Genomic DNA, 15,793 nt, shown 5'->3' on the forward strand with positions numbered 1-15,793 from the left:
GCGCGGTCCCGGCGCTGCGGCAGCGCCTGGGGCTGAGGCCGGCCCGGCGAGCAGCGCCGGCTGCGCTGGGACGGGGCTTGGGGACACTGGGTGGCTGCGCGCAACCAACTCGGGGGCAGGAGCTCCCACTGCGAATAAACTGTTGTCCTTGGTGGGCAACGTGTTCAGGGTTAAACCGGCCTTCTCTCTTGTAAAGTTTACTTCACCTTTAAAATAGACTTAACTGCATTAAGACCTACTGTTACCATAGATTTTGCACATTTAGCAGCCTTCAATGAACTTCAATGAGATTCATTTCTTCATTCCGTTCAGATTATTGGTGGTGTAAATGAGCTTCACTATCACAACGGCAGAGAGCTGAAGCTGTGGCACTCCTCTTCCACTTTTCAGTTGCTTGGAATGAAGCATGTTCTGAAAAGGGTGGGTTTTCAATTACTCATTTTATACCAAATGCTTAGGAACTGCTCCTTGCGTGTAGGCTGGAGGTTTGGTACCTAGGCACTGCTGAAAAAATTTAAAAAGCCTGATTCCAGGGCATAGCTAGGAAAAGCACATGCGGAGGGAAAGGCTGGAGCTTTAAGCGACAACACTTCTGAGTGTTACTGAAAAGATAAGACAAGGACAAATTCTAGGAACTCCACAGAGAGCAGGTCTTCCTGAGGATGTAGTGAGTCTGCATGATGAGTGTAGTTTTGTAGAGAAATACTTGCAAAGAAGAAATGGGGGTAGATGAAGAGGCTTGTTTCTTTCTGCTTAGATCAGTGGTGCTTTTGGATGCTTTGGAGCTGGCATCTAGTTGGACACAAGGCCAGTGCTTTTGCAGTTCCTCACATAGGAAAGAACCAGGAGTCATTTGTCTTTCTCTGTCTTGTTTAGTGGAACATCTTTCACTGCCTCAAAGGCTTAAGGACCACAAACTCTGTTCTCTTCTTTGCTTAAATCACCTGGGAGAATTATAACTACTTCACTTCTGATCTGGATGTCTGAGGTCAATGAGGAAGAAAATAAAAATTGTCCTAAAGTTAGTGCTAAGGGTGCAATCCATAAGAATGTCATTTGTCTATGAAAAGACTTGTCTAGTGACTCTATATAAGTGTTCTTATGACACGTCCATAGACAGTGCTCTGTACCAATGTGGCTTAGTGATGTCTCCTCAGAAAGACTAAAAGGTTCAACGAGGCTGGAAATTGAAGTCCAGCTTACTCCTGGACACCTTACCCATTGGTCGTGCAGGGTTAGGAAGCTTTCTGTGTTTCTTGTTGTGTGAATAGTTACTGGTGTACAGATAAATGGAAGTCTGTCTATCCAACACCTCTGATGAATGATTTTTGGGTAAAAATCAGCCAGTTGCTGAATTTTCAATCGCTGAAATGTAATTACCAGTAGGGGATTTACTTCAAAACACTTATTCTCTTTCCACTCAGACCAAGCTAATTTACTAGGAGAAATTGCTGTGCAATTTACAAAAGAAAAACACTGAATTTATATTTCTGTTTATTTAAACTATGTATTGCATACAGCTGGGTGGTGTCCAGTAACACATAGAGAAACTAAACCAAATTGATTTGTAATGACCTAAAAACTAAGTAAAGAACTTAATACCCAGTGTATTTGTATTGCTCTCCTTAGCTGCCATCTATGCCATCTATACAGTTCTAGGACTACACTGGATCTGGGCAGTTTTGCATAGAAGCCAAAGGCAAACTCCTACGCACTTACCAAGAAAACACACACTTGAACAGGTCTGAGGAACAAGCATGGATAATTGAGTAACAAAGAACTTTTCAATTCCACTAGTTTTTTCATGTTTTTGAGAAAGCACCAAAAACAAAAAAAAAAAAAAGGGTTACATTAATTCAGATTGCTCAATGCCTCCTTTATTGTGCTTGTGCAATACTGAATACTGGTTTTGTAGGAACAGCAGGTGATAAATGCAGATTTAAGGAAATTATACTTTCTTGAAGAGAAGGAGTCTAATCTTCCCTGCTGAAACAACATGATCATATGAAAACATCTTAAATAATTCTTTTTTTTTTTCCTGGATCTAGAAGACTCTCCAGAAAATGGGAACACAGATACCATAAACTGGTGTTGATATCCAGTTTGGCCATGAATTCTCCTAGTGGGAAAATACTGTATTTCAAGGATTTAACAACTGAAGAGTTTTATTTTAACCTGTGTTCAACAAGATTAAATGTAGAAACAACTCCAACAAAGTCAGTGATTAAATTCCCATTAATTTCATCTTAACCAGAATTTCACATTATTCTTTCTAAATGGTTTGGGTATTATTATTATTGGTATTATTACTACTACTACTACTACTTCTACTACTACTACTACTACTACTACTACTACTACTACTACTTTAAACTCTATTTATGTTTGTGTATGTATACATGCTTCCTAGGGAGATATTACCCTGACATGTTTCAGTATTAACTTCATGTTTAGAATTTACGTATCCAAATTGAATTTGTTCTAATTATATAATTCATGTCTTTGTAGGAAAGAAACGTGTAACTGACAAGAGAAAAAGGAGAGTGGAGGTAGTAGGAGAAGTAAGGTCTGTTTCCCTTTTCATTTATGCTGTGAAGGTTTAAAGCTGTTGTTTCACAAAGATGCTTCTTAGGACTTCACTTTTTCTTAGTGGGCAGGACTGGAAGGATGCTTTGCCCTGTGATGTGTATATGGACGACCCCAGGGAGCATAAATTTAGGGGACTGACTATTTCAATGAATGGTATTAATACAATACCTTTCATATCAAATCTAATTGGTCTAAAAACAAAGCAAAAGAGGTCATTTCTGTGGCTCTTGATTTTGTGGGGTTCTGTCTTCTTTTCTACCATGTGATACATTTCTGTGAACTCTAGAAACTGATTGAAGATACAAAAAGCAATTGAAATTGTTACCCTTCTCTGTTTCACATATAAATATAGTCCTTCCTGAAAATCACTCCTGTTCTGTAATATCATGTACTAGTTATCAATCGTGTAAATTGCAGCTCTTTAGGTAAAAAATATGTTAGCGTTTTTGTTTTAACAGATTAAACTAGAGATTAAATAAAATTATCTATGAGTCCTTTGGTCTATTTTCTGCTTTCAGCATTACAAAGACATAAACAATGAGTGACAAATTTTAGGATAAGGAAATTATATGGACTAGCTGTGATGCTGAAAGGATTTAAATGTATCAAGGGAGGAGGATCTAAAACCTAATCTTAAAACTTCACATATTAGGCACAAAGTTGAGAGCTTGATTTGTGAAAAGCAGCTGCCTCTCATAAAAATTTGTGCCTGACCAATAAATCTGCATCTTACAAAAGAGTCCTTGGAGTAGATACACCTATCTAACATTCCAATAGAATAACTACTTGTTAATGATCTTTTGTCAGAAAGTAGCACATAGGTGTGGGTACCATGAGTGTAGTGTTTGCTGAATGTTAACTGAGCCAATATATGAAAGAAATCTTTTAGATATGTAATCATTAAATAAGGAGGTTTAGTCTATCCAGCTGTGATTTTACCTATGTTGTCAAATACTGAGTACAAAACCCAGGGTAAGATTTTCTCTTGACTGTAGTAGTTTCTTCATAAAAAAAAGAAATATGTGGTATCTTCCTTACTGAAAGTCCAGGAAGGGTTTTAAAACAGTAATAATAAAAACAACTGTGTCTCTGTGATTAACTTCTAAAAGCCTTGACTCACCAATGAAATATGCATTTCACTACTTGTGTCATTACTGATGGCAAGTGATATTTGTATTCACCATGTTATTTGGCACTGCTGAGTTCCATGTTGCAGCCATGTCCTGTCAGACTGTATTCCAGTAAAGTGTCCCTGTTGCATTTACATTCCAAAATGGGGTAAAGGTAGAGGCAATTTGTTAGGTATTGAGGCCAAAAGAAATGAGAGATCTTTGATAATGTTTTCTTTAACAAAATTCCTTACATGTACCTTACATGACAAGTGAATGATTATATGTAGCAGCACGATGAGCATTGTGTTGTTCATTACTTCTCCCTCTACAAAGCAAATGTGCTCATGCTCCATTCTTTGGAATTGAGAGGAATTATTACCTACTGGGCTAAAAGGTGAACAGAGCACAAATTGAAATGCAAGAAATGTCATTTAAACATAAGAAAAGGATATTTTATGGTGAGAGTCATTGAACTCTGAAGGAGGTTGCCCAGCTTGTGGAGTCTCTACTTTTGGAGATGTTCAGGAGTCCAGATATGATCCTTGGCAACTGCTGCAACAGTCCCTGCTCTGAGCAAGAATTTGGACTGGATTATCTCTAGAGGTCCCCTCCAGCCTCAGCTGGTCTATCACACTGAGAGGAATTTCTACTAACACTCTGCTTTCCCTTAGAATAAAATACACTTTTGGCCAAACAAAGGACATGATCCTCAAATTATAAAATCTTGAGGGTGATGAAAGGCTCACATACCCAAAAGCCCAGACCAAGGTGCTAATCAACATTATGGGAAGCTACAAGGAAGGGTTGCCAAGGAGAGCAATTCTGAAGAGAACACCTGGAAAGGACAATTAAACCTTTCAATTCTCTATTTATGGCACTCACTCTCTTTAAATTGTACTGACATTTATATTTCCATTAAATAAACATTTTAAAGGAGTTGTAACTTGTCCATAAAAAGTAAGTCTGTGTGGATCTTGGCAGGCAAATTCCCGTTCTGGGAACATTTCACATTTTTGCTTTTCTTTTTTTAAAACTTATTTTACAAAAAAAGCTCTGTCAACTTCTGAAAATTGACACTGACTCTAATGGTTCCACACTAAATGCTCTTATGTAGTAAGACTTTTATCATAGTATGAACTGTTAAAATAAAGCCAAGGAGGTTACTATACCCCTGTTGATTCCTACAACTGTGTAACTGGTAAAGCAACAGAGAAGGATCTTTTTTACCACGGGACACTTTTCCAGTGTATGGTCTGCAGTGTGTATCTTTCACATACTAGGGAAAGGATTTTAGCTTTCATGCCAAGTACTTTCACCCCTGAAAACACTTTTTTTTTTTTCTTTTCCTGAGAGGAAAATTCGTGTTCATAGTTGTCCTGTCTTAACTCTGTTCTTGGCTTTGCTGTATCTTTTAAACAAAGTATGTATATCTCAGCTGCAAAATAAGAGACTGATGGTGTAAAGGCAGACTAAAATGTGATACCATTGGGTTTTAAAAAAGGCAATCTGCTTTTGGTATATCAAAGGAGAGAAGATTTCCTTCTCCAGTTTAACTCTACTGTTTAATCCCTTGTTTTGCAGTGTTGATCTCTGCTCACTTTGTGTGCGATGGAATCAGGGAGTGTGGGGAGACCTTTGGAAACTGTTTCAGTACTTCTCAAAGACCTTTTTGCTGAAGTGTCAACTTCCTTTTCAACCCTGTCCATTTTTCAATCTTTTGCTAGTTTGGAAGAGAGGAAAGTCGTTCTTAAAAGGTCAGCTGATCCACCCTGCCTTTGATTTTACACCAGCATAAATCCATTTAACAAAGTATCTTTTTAATCATACTAAAATTCTTGGGAGGAAAAACAGAGGTTGAAAAACCTTTTTCAGAAGACACCTTCCTCCCTTGCTCTGCCTGAGATGCAGGAGTATATAGACATGGAAGTCACAAACCTGACTGTTAGTACTGGGATTCTGCAGAGGATTAAGCACAGGAAACACCTAATTTTCCAAACACTTCAGGGTATGTAGACTTTGCAATAAATTATTTCTGAGTTGAAGACTGGAATTTCAAGTACTATGAAGTGACAGCTTCTGGGACAGTCTATGTGCAGCCAGACAGCCTACTACAGGCTGACTCTGGTTCAACAAGCCTTGCATGGGTTTGGAGGCAGATACTCTGCATGGTAAGAGCCATCACATAGCACATGGCTTATCTTCACCTGGGATGCATTGGAAACACTCGTGACATGTCTGATGGAAAGGGACAATAAAGTGGTAGACAGTAATTAGATTGTTCATCTATAGAAGAGAGATCATATTCAACCTTTTTCTGTATATATCTGTTGTTTGATACTAAGATTCTTTTTTTTACTCTTTTAGAATGTTAACAGTGATGCTAACATGTTGGTGTCAGAAATCTTTGTCTAAATAAACCTCATAAACCTCAGCACTGCTGTAAGTTGTGATTTGACTGACATGCTGAATGCTCTGTGAAGAAAATCCACCTCTACCTAGGTAATATAATTTTCAATATTAAATGTTAAATAAAATATACTTGAGATTAAAAAAGAAGATCATAAAGCCTCAAGTCCCAGAAAAATCAGAAAAATAATGTTTCTTTTAGTCTTCTATGCCTGTCTCATCAAATAGTTTGGAATGTGTTTTTATAAGTTGTAAGTCTTTCACAAAACTGGTTTTTATTTTTTAAAAAACAGATTTTCCAACTGGAATTACTCAATTGCAAAAACATGTTTTTATAATACAAGTATTACATTTAGTGTCATTGGGTAACCTTGTTTTGCCAGGGTTACCTTTCTGTAGTCCCTAAACTTGTCTGGGAGGTTTATTTTGCGGGAGGGCAGTTGTTTCCTTGGTGTTTTTTTTCCCTGTGAATTATCTTTTATCACTTTCAGACTTAGGCTGGCTCTGCTAAAAATTTGGATGTTGCATAATTTTCTAAAATATATTACTCCATTATTAAATTTAAATTTATCAAGGTATTATTCAGTGGAAACAGATCCCAAGTAATAGCATCTGTATTTCAAGTGTGGCTCATTCCTGTTCAAAAGGTCTGAAGAAAGTCTACACAATGTTTGTTTTGAGGACCTAGGTATTATTTGAGTGATTAATAGGTCCTGTGGAAATCTTCTGAGCACAGATGAAATACATTCTTTGTATTTGTCTTTTGGATATTGAATTGGACCTAGTCCTGTCTTTTGGAAAGACCATGACTTTATTTTTAGGATCTTTTCTACATGATAAATTATTTTCTCTTAATTATCTTATCCTTTGGTCACTGTACTGATTATAGGTTAATTTTTGCAAAGACACAAAATGCCCAATATTAATGTTGACAGAAATTTGTCCTGCCTTTCAGTAAAGGCCCTGTGGTGGTCCCTTCTACCTCCAGCAAAGTAATGAGCAGAGAATTTTGAATTCCAATTTTTATTTGTCTCTTTGCCAAAGAATCACTAAGGTCTCCTTAAGAGGAGTTTTAGTTAATATTCTTGTTTCAGAAATGCCTATTAAAATGGAAATGGATCGGAGATGCATCTGATTATACTGTGTTTTTGGGTCAGAAAATGATCATGGCCATGGCCACAAAAGGAAATAAACAAATAAAAGGGACAAAAGACAACTATGTTACATGTCTGGAAATTATACTGCCAAACAAAGTCAATGACCAGCTGAGATCATCATGTCAGCTGACAGCTGGAACTTGCTTCAGTAAGATGCAGTTTTGCTGATCTTGGCATAAGGAAATTTGCTTGAAGCAGACCAGGATGGATCTAACAACAGTCCTCAGTTCTCCAAGAATATTGTGGAATGAAATGATAGCATAATAAAAAAATATGCAAGAAAATGGATGTCAGTATTCATAGAGTAGAATCTATTTTTTTCTCTGTAGTTGTGTTTAGCCTCACATTCCCAATTATTTTTAAATCCATTGCACACTGAGATTCATATATGATCTTTGGGGACCACAGATGACATTTCATGAGGTCTGGTCTTGGCAGTTTTCCACAGGTACTATAAAGGCTAACCTTGTACCTTCTCATGACTTCAGGAAAATTGTATTTGCAGTCTTTGAGCAATGCAGTCTTGGGTATATTGCATCTTTTTTTTCTTCTAAATTTTTACTTAGCCAGTTATTAGCTGTGGTTTCTTTGTTTGCTGGTATGTACCTTTTTAGTTTTATTCAATGATTTAGTGCATTAAAATATTAACTTACGGAAATATTTTAATTTCAAAATAATTAGTCAAATTAATGATTGGTTCTTTAAAATATTAACTCAGCTTTATGATATCTTCAAAGGCTTGTCTTCAAGGTTTGTCTTTCATGGAATTAAAATATTTTAAGCTGAACAAATTTATTGTAAATGTATGACATCTATGACATAATTTCTGGGATCTCTTGGTTCCAGAGACTGTATGAGGCATAGGAAGTGTAAGAATGATTAAAGTCACTAAGGACAAGATAAACCAGAAGTCACGGAGAGCATTTGGCTTGTGTTTCTCTCTGTCCCATCTGCAGAGTTCTCAAGTTCCATATTTTGCAGCACTGTGGAATGAGAACATTGTCTGAGCTGCACTAAAACCATTTAAGAAGTGGCAGTATATTTTAAAAGAAATCAGCTATTGTTGCTTATAAAACAGAACTGAAACTATCCTAGAGCACGTGGTGGGTTGGCTTCCTCCAGCTGCCAGGCATCCACCCAGCTGCTGTCTCATTCCCCCTCCACAGCAGGACAGGAGGAGAAAATACCATGGAAAAGCTCATGGTCAAGATAAAGGCAAAGACATCAGTTACCAATTACCATTACAGGCAAAAGACTCAACTGGAGTTGGGAAAATTCAGTTTATTGCCAAGTAACATTGAGTTGGATGGTGAGAAACAAAGGAAAAAACTGAAATATCTTCCTCCCACCCCCTGTTTTTCCCAGGCTCAAATTCACTTCTTCATTCCTGACTCCTCTCCATTTCCCCCCAGGTGGTGCTGGGAATGGGGCAGGAATGGGGCTCATGGGCAGCTCAGGGCAGTTCTTTGCTGCTGCATCCTCCTCTCACTTTTCCCTGCTCCAGTGTGGGTCCTCTCCTGGGGCTACAGCCCTTCAGGATAAACCCGCTCCTACATGGATCCACCAAGGGACACAGTTCCCATCAGAACCCGCTCCAGTGTGGGCTTCCCATAGACTGCCATGGATATTCCTGCCTCCTCGAGCAGCAGTGTGGATCTCTGCTCCACCCTGACGTTCTCCATGGGCTGCAGGGACACGCTGCCTCACCATGACCTTCACCAGGGGCTGCAGGGCAATCTCGTCTTCAGCTCCTGGAGCAAATCCTCTCCTCCCTTTTCGCAGTCCTTTGCTGTCGGCAGAGCTATTTGTCTCACTGGTTTTCCTCATTCCTCACCTTGCTGTGTGGCATTTTGCCCTTTCTTACACACTTTTCCCCAGAAGGGCCGCCACGCTGGCTGTGGGGCTCAGCCTTGCCCTGTGGTGGGGTGCTTGGAGCTGGCTGGAGCTGTCGGGGTCTGGCACGGGGCAGCTCTGGCTGCTCCTCACATGAGCCATCCCCAGCCCCCTTCACCAGTAAAACCTCTCCACCAACACAAAAGGCATTGCATTAAAGTTCAGTGCTGCTTTTCAGACTGTGGTAAATCAGAGTTTTCTGAGCCCTGTGGAGTTAAGTCGTGCCAGTTTGAGAACAGCTTCGAATGAGCACAGACCCGCAGAAGTCCTCTGATGGGAGACTGACACTTTGGAGCACGGACTGTCTCTCAGTGCCACTCAATGTTGCTGAGACAACTGATTTATTTATGGTTCGTGTAGCAGTTGCACACTGGACTAGTAATAAAGTTCCACCACTGACTAATGAAGTATTTTCACAAATTACGTAAGTTTAAAAAGCATGACTTGAACATTCTAACTTGATTATTTTGCCAAGAAAATATGTAAAATTTCTGTAGTTGCATTTTATATGAAGAAAATATCAATTTGTTTTACACAAAGCCATTAAAAATTTTGCTGCAAAGATGATAAAAATGTATTTCTCAATTTAGTCAGCTATCTCTAATTCCATTTACTTTAAATATGCTGGCACTTCATGTGTACTGATTCTCCAATGCTCTGTTAAAAATATAATTGTGGCTTAAAAGATATTTATTTCTATTGAAATATAAAGATGTTGTAAGAATACAGGAAATGTAGATTCTTTAGTCCCTGGTAACTTAGCTAATCCTGGTAGCAGATGTTTCAGTTATGTCTTCAAGCTATTGTGATGTTCCTGGTGGGACCAAAGGAGACTTCAAGACTTCCTGTATTATTGGAATTTATTTTCACAGTTGATAGCTGGAAACCAAAAATCTTGAAAGTGCTTATCTGAAGATACAAATAACATAACAACGGAAAATTAATTTGCTGTGAAAGATGACCCTTCCTGCCTGGATTCCTTTTCTGACTTGTTTTGTATGTCTTGACTTGAAAGTATCTCTCCACTTATAATGTGTATTTGTATAATACAGAGTATATAATATGTAATTAACATATGAAAATATGCTAATATAGCAAAATGTCTCTATCAGTCTGAACAATATGTTTTTAATGCCTGATTCTCTTCTTAGTTTGCTTTTGTAAAAATGTAAATATATCCTGGGTTGCAACCATGAAACATGTATCACTCCTTGTGTGAGGTATGTACAGTATTTAATCGCTATACAAATTTATGCTCATCTTTTAACCATGTGCATATGTGAATAATAAATTATAATCATCAATGTGATTAAAAATCCATTATGGCTTTAATTATTTAGCAGCATGGAAGCAGAAATTCATCAACATTTTCTGAAATGTTAAAATAAAGTTAGTTTGATTACATATGTAGCCAACAATGTATTCACCAAACTTGAATTGAGAAGTACCCTTGAGTGATTGTTCTCAGCAAGTAAATTTTCTGAAAACATTTACTTTGGTAGGAAAAGTACTTTTTAATTTGCTTTTGAATTATTTTCAGTTATTAAGTCCCTACAATTTAAAAGAAGTAAAAGAGAGTGTTTGATTGTTGAGTAATGGTATTCAGTTTGTTTGGACAAATCCATTGTCCTTGCAGCAGTTTTAAGTAAGCTGGTGAAAGAAGAAAGCAAATTCATCTGCCTGTTGTCACTGCATGGGCTAAACATCCAAATCTTCACTGGCTGAGCTCCACTGAACTCTCATATCTCCACTGACTTCATTGTCAGTGTAAACTGGATTACCATGCCAAATACTTACATGCATGGTACTTTCAGGTACACTATTAACAGACAGCTTAAGGAAAATTAAGACAGCAGGAAAATTAAAATTAAAGAGCAGGAAAATTAAAATTAAAGCCTATCTTATGGATATCAGTAAAGTATTTAACTGTTCATGGTTCATTTTGTTTTCAAGTACAACAGGTATGTCATGCTCAGCCCTTTGTTGAGCAAATCAGGGCCTGATTCCTCTCAAATACTGAAGCAAATCTGGCATGACATTTGGCTAGATGTTATGCTCACCCCTCTTCATCCTCTTCCACTGAAAAACAAGCTAAAGGTTTGGAATTTGCTATCAGACAGGGCTGAGTGAAAGCTTTTTCACAGCTGCTGGTTTCTTGCAGGCTCCAGATGTTTTCCAACAGTGTTCTTCTCAAGGAAAGGGCAGTGGCTGCTCTCTGCAGTCCATAACACAGGTTATATATAAGGTTATACCATGGGCACAGTAAATGGTTTTATCAGCATTATTAGGAACCACTCTGGTCAATTTTAATCTGAAAGATACTCACATTTCCCTATAATTTATAACCCCAGTGTATTTTACTGTATCCTTGAAACATGAAAAATATTCCCTTGCTGTTTGCATACACACTGATAACCAACTACCATCTGATCTTCAGCTGCTCTGCATCTTAGTCAGGCCCCGCATTTTTTGAGTGGCTGCAGTTTGGAGAAGAGGATGAAGCATTTCCTGGAGTTGCATAAATACCCCTTTGACGCACATGGTTTTCAGAAATTTTGCTGGAGATTGAATTACAACAGTTTGAATTGCAAGCAAAATGGGTGGAGCTGGGATAGAAATAAACATGACCTTGTTTCTTTCTAGTGACTTGCTAGTGATAGATGAATGTATCTTGGCATCTTTCAAAGTGTAGAAGAGAAAATCTCTTTTTGGTTCTGGCAGGTTCAGATAAGTTCTTGTAACAGAGGCACAACAGAGCAAAAAGCTGAATGAGAAGCTGCCCAAGATACTTCCATAAGTATCATACATAAATGGATGTGGACATAAAGAGATGTGGGAAACGCAGCACCTACAGGTCTTGTTGATGTGAATTTATTTCAGTTTGGGAGGAGAAAAGGACATGAAATTTGTCCCAATGTCAAATCACCAGAGCAAACACAGAAAGGATGATTCTCACTCCGCAGACAATGTGCTACATGGAAAGAGGATTTACAGAAAATTCACAAGGGTGGCAGAGAAATCATTTGTCTGAGGGCTCCTGTCTGAGCCCTGTGTTTGGGTGAAAGACAATTATTTTTAATTTAAAAGGTGTATTTCTGAGTTTTCCTACCAAAAAAAAAAAAAAAAGGTACTTATTTGTTCTTTGTTCATTAAAAATCTGCTGCTATCCTATGCCAAAATTTGTCAGATTGAGTCAGAAGTTTGGCAGCTCCATCTGATCTGTCCCCCTGAATATTCTCCCAATTGTTAAATTATTTGAGCAATAATGAAATAGTGATCTGGGAGCTAATACTGCTGCTTTCAACAACACTTTGAATAAGAATCAGAGATAATGGCATTTTTACAGATGACTCAATAAATGAGGATTAACAGACATAGCTGTGAGGATTAAATAAACAAGAATCTCAACTGGATGGAACAAACTGTCATAAAATGTGCTAGTAAAATGTAATAAGCATTTAAAATAATGTTTGTCAGAGATAAAGAATGTTTTTAACCACAAAGCCTGGAAATTTATCCAGGTTTATTAATATGAGTTATTTCATATATCCAACTTAGATACTGTGGTCTTCCACAGGAGCAATAGGTTATTTTAAAGGGTGAAGGCCCTCACAAAGTCTTTTACAGGGAAAGTAAACAATGAGAAGCCATTACCATTAAGAACTGTATAGAAAGTCTCTAGGGGTAAATTCATTAAGAAGGGCAGGTGTAAATTCCCCAGGCATAGCTGCTTCCTATTCGTGGAAATTCAGGCTGATTATACTTGTTGTAGAGTCCTTTCTCAATAGATGCTAACCAAAAAATACAGGATTTGCAGATGCAAAATTGAATTTTGAATGGCACTAATGTTATTGCTCCATAACAAATAGCAGTGAAAGTGCCGAATATACCTGAGCTTCCTCAGCAATAAATAGAAATATCTCATAATAAAGAAGGCAATTATGAAGCAACTCAGTTGCTTCATGTGTGAAGCAGAAGCCATTATTTGCTGCTGCAGTTTCCTGTGGTGCCTTAGACAGGCAAAAGCAAAAGGACGAAATCGTTCTCTTTTTCTCAGTGGTTCCTTCTCTTTTCAGATTACATCCTGCGTTGTACTGGGTGGGCACAGCTGCTCGTGTGCCCACTCAGACAGCTGGGGTTGTTTGCAAGGGTAGCACAAATCCAGCTTTGTGCTCAGCCCACGGCATGAGGGACCACACGGGATACTCCTGCATGAAGAGTGGAGGATGGCTCTGGGGCACGGGCTGGGAGCAGCAGGGATGGGAGTGAGCAGGGTCACTCCTTCCAGGGGCAGTCTCAGCCTGCAGTGCTCATGGGATGCTGTGTCGGTTAATGCAATCATTTCCTGTTTAAATTTAGTGAAAGGGGTGATGCCAGATATCGCTGCGTGGTTACAGCTAGCAAATAATTAATACAAAATGTCAGCCAGTTAGGTGTTTTTTGCTATATATTCAAATTTTGTTGAAGGCTCAATCACAGAAACAGATCATTCTCAGCAAGCCAGTGGCACTTGTTTTCATTTTGTTTTTGGTGGTGAAATTGCATTATGTCTTTTTCAGGACCTGGTGTTTATATCCCAATATTTAGAATGCAGACTTTTTGTATGGATATTCAGTATAGAGGACATAGGATATCCCACCACAGAAGGTGTGCAAATAAAACCATACAGTCATTGTAAGAATGAGTGATTGAAAGATGACAAAATCCCCGCTCTTATCTGTATGCCATGTATTTTGATCCCAAAGAAATGGTGCCCAAGCTGCACCAAACCCTGTCAATCACTACTGGGTGCTGAGAAACTTTGTCCTCTGCATGGGAGGAGAAGTTGGCCAGGACCTGATGCCTGAGTAGAAGAAGTTTACTAATATCTGGACATCCAAAAAACAGAACAAGAGTACATTTTGTACACAGTGGTCTAGATTATGGGTAGTTAAAAAGAAGATGCCACCATATTACAGTTTTTACCACATCTCTTTTTGCTTAACGTATTTTTTTCTGTGGAAAGGTGGCACCTGGGAGGGTTTTCATTCATTTGACTTCAGTAAAACAAAAGAGGAAGAAGAAAATACATGTTGTTCAGGCTTCCTGTTTGAAGATATCTGGGTCTTTATTTGATTGCTTAAGTCAGTGGTTCCCTAACCAAGGTTACAAATCAGTTACAATTTACCATGTCATAATAAGAGGCTGAAACTATATATTGTTAGATTAATAGGTAGAATAGATAGAATTTTCAATCATTTGTGATAAAAGCATGGGAAGGTTAATAATAAACTGAGCCTGTCTTTCAGTTTGTGGACACAGACATAAGAAAAATGTTCATGGAATACAACAGTTTCTTAGGGATCTATTGAAAATGTTTTCATTAATTCACAGTAAAATCACTTCAAATCACATGTATTTGAACTATACATGTTAGGGGCTTCTCTTCTCTTCTCTTCTCTTCTCTTCTCTTCCCTTCCCTTCCCTTCCCTTCCCTTCACTTCTCCTCCTTTACAAGATAGAGACTGTTTCCAGGAGTTCGTTGTATGTGGTGATGACTTGAATCCTGATAATTCTGGTCTGTACCCACAGAACTCTCCCCACTGTATTTGGGTAGATTGTAATGCTGTGTGGATTCTGCTTCTTTCTAAAGAGAGACATGACTTGTTGGGAAACTCCCGTGAAGACTATTTTTATAATATCTGAATCATCACATGTACCTGGGAAGGTAAAGAGCAACGTTAGTAATGTATTTTCTCTTGCACAGCCCTGCCCATGCAGTATGTACACAAGAAATCAAAAGCAGAAAGGATTAAAGACAAGGAGCCACTGGGATAAGAAAAACAGGTTTGGGCAAATTAGAGGCAAGGAGTCTACCAGAGATAAGGAGGCTCTGGAAGAAAGTTCCCCTTTACTCCCATGTTTGTAGTCCACAAAGTACTGAATGTTGTGAGAGAAGTTACTGCAACCTACTGTTTTTTTCTGTGTGCCTCTATTGTCTGTTTAGGCAGAAGCACAGCCCTGGGAAGCCACTCAGTCCCCTCTGAGAAGAGGTACACTTCCCAGCTGAGGTTGTCAGCACATGGATTACTGGCAAGTTCCAGAAGCAGCAAGATCTTACCTACATGGTTTAGGACCATGGTCAAGGGTGGCAGGCCCGGACACAGCAGCCCAACGAGAGCCTAGTGAGGGCAGCTTTGCCGTGGGACTGGAACTGTTACCAAAGTTTCACAAAATTAATATCAAACTTCAGCATAAAGCCATGTAAATACCTAGAATTCTTACACAGAAGATCTACAGTCACTATAAACTTGATTACTTTTTTCTTAAATAATGGGATCTTTATATTTTGATGATTTCCTTGTCTTCTAAATTGAAGTTTTTAAGAAGTGCGATTTGAATTTTTTTTTCAATAACTGGTAACTATTCCAAAGGTATTGTGAAATTAACTGGGATCTGCGCAAAATACCAGTTCATTTATTTCCAGTATAGTGCAATTATGACATTTTCTTGGCTTAGTGATATCTAATGGTGCCAAGATAACTGCTAACATTTTTTGAATAATTGGATGATTTCACAGTAGTATCTAAAGTCATCTGATTTTTCTTGGACAATAGTCCAAGATTTTTCAAGTGACAGAATAATGAATTAACTGCA

Source organism: Onychostruthus taczanowskii, unplaced genomic scaffold (genome assembly GCF_017590055.1).
Source record: "Onychostruthus taczanowskii isolate IOZ18803 unplaced genomic scaffold, ASM1759005v1 scaffold17, whole genome shotgun sequence".
Classification (NCBI taxonomy): domain Eukaryota; kingdom Metazoa; phylum Chordata; class Aves; order Passeriformes; family Passeridae; genus Onychostruthus; species Onychostruthus taczanowskii.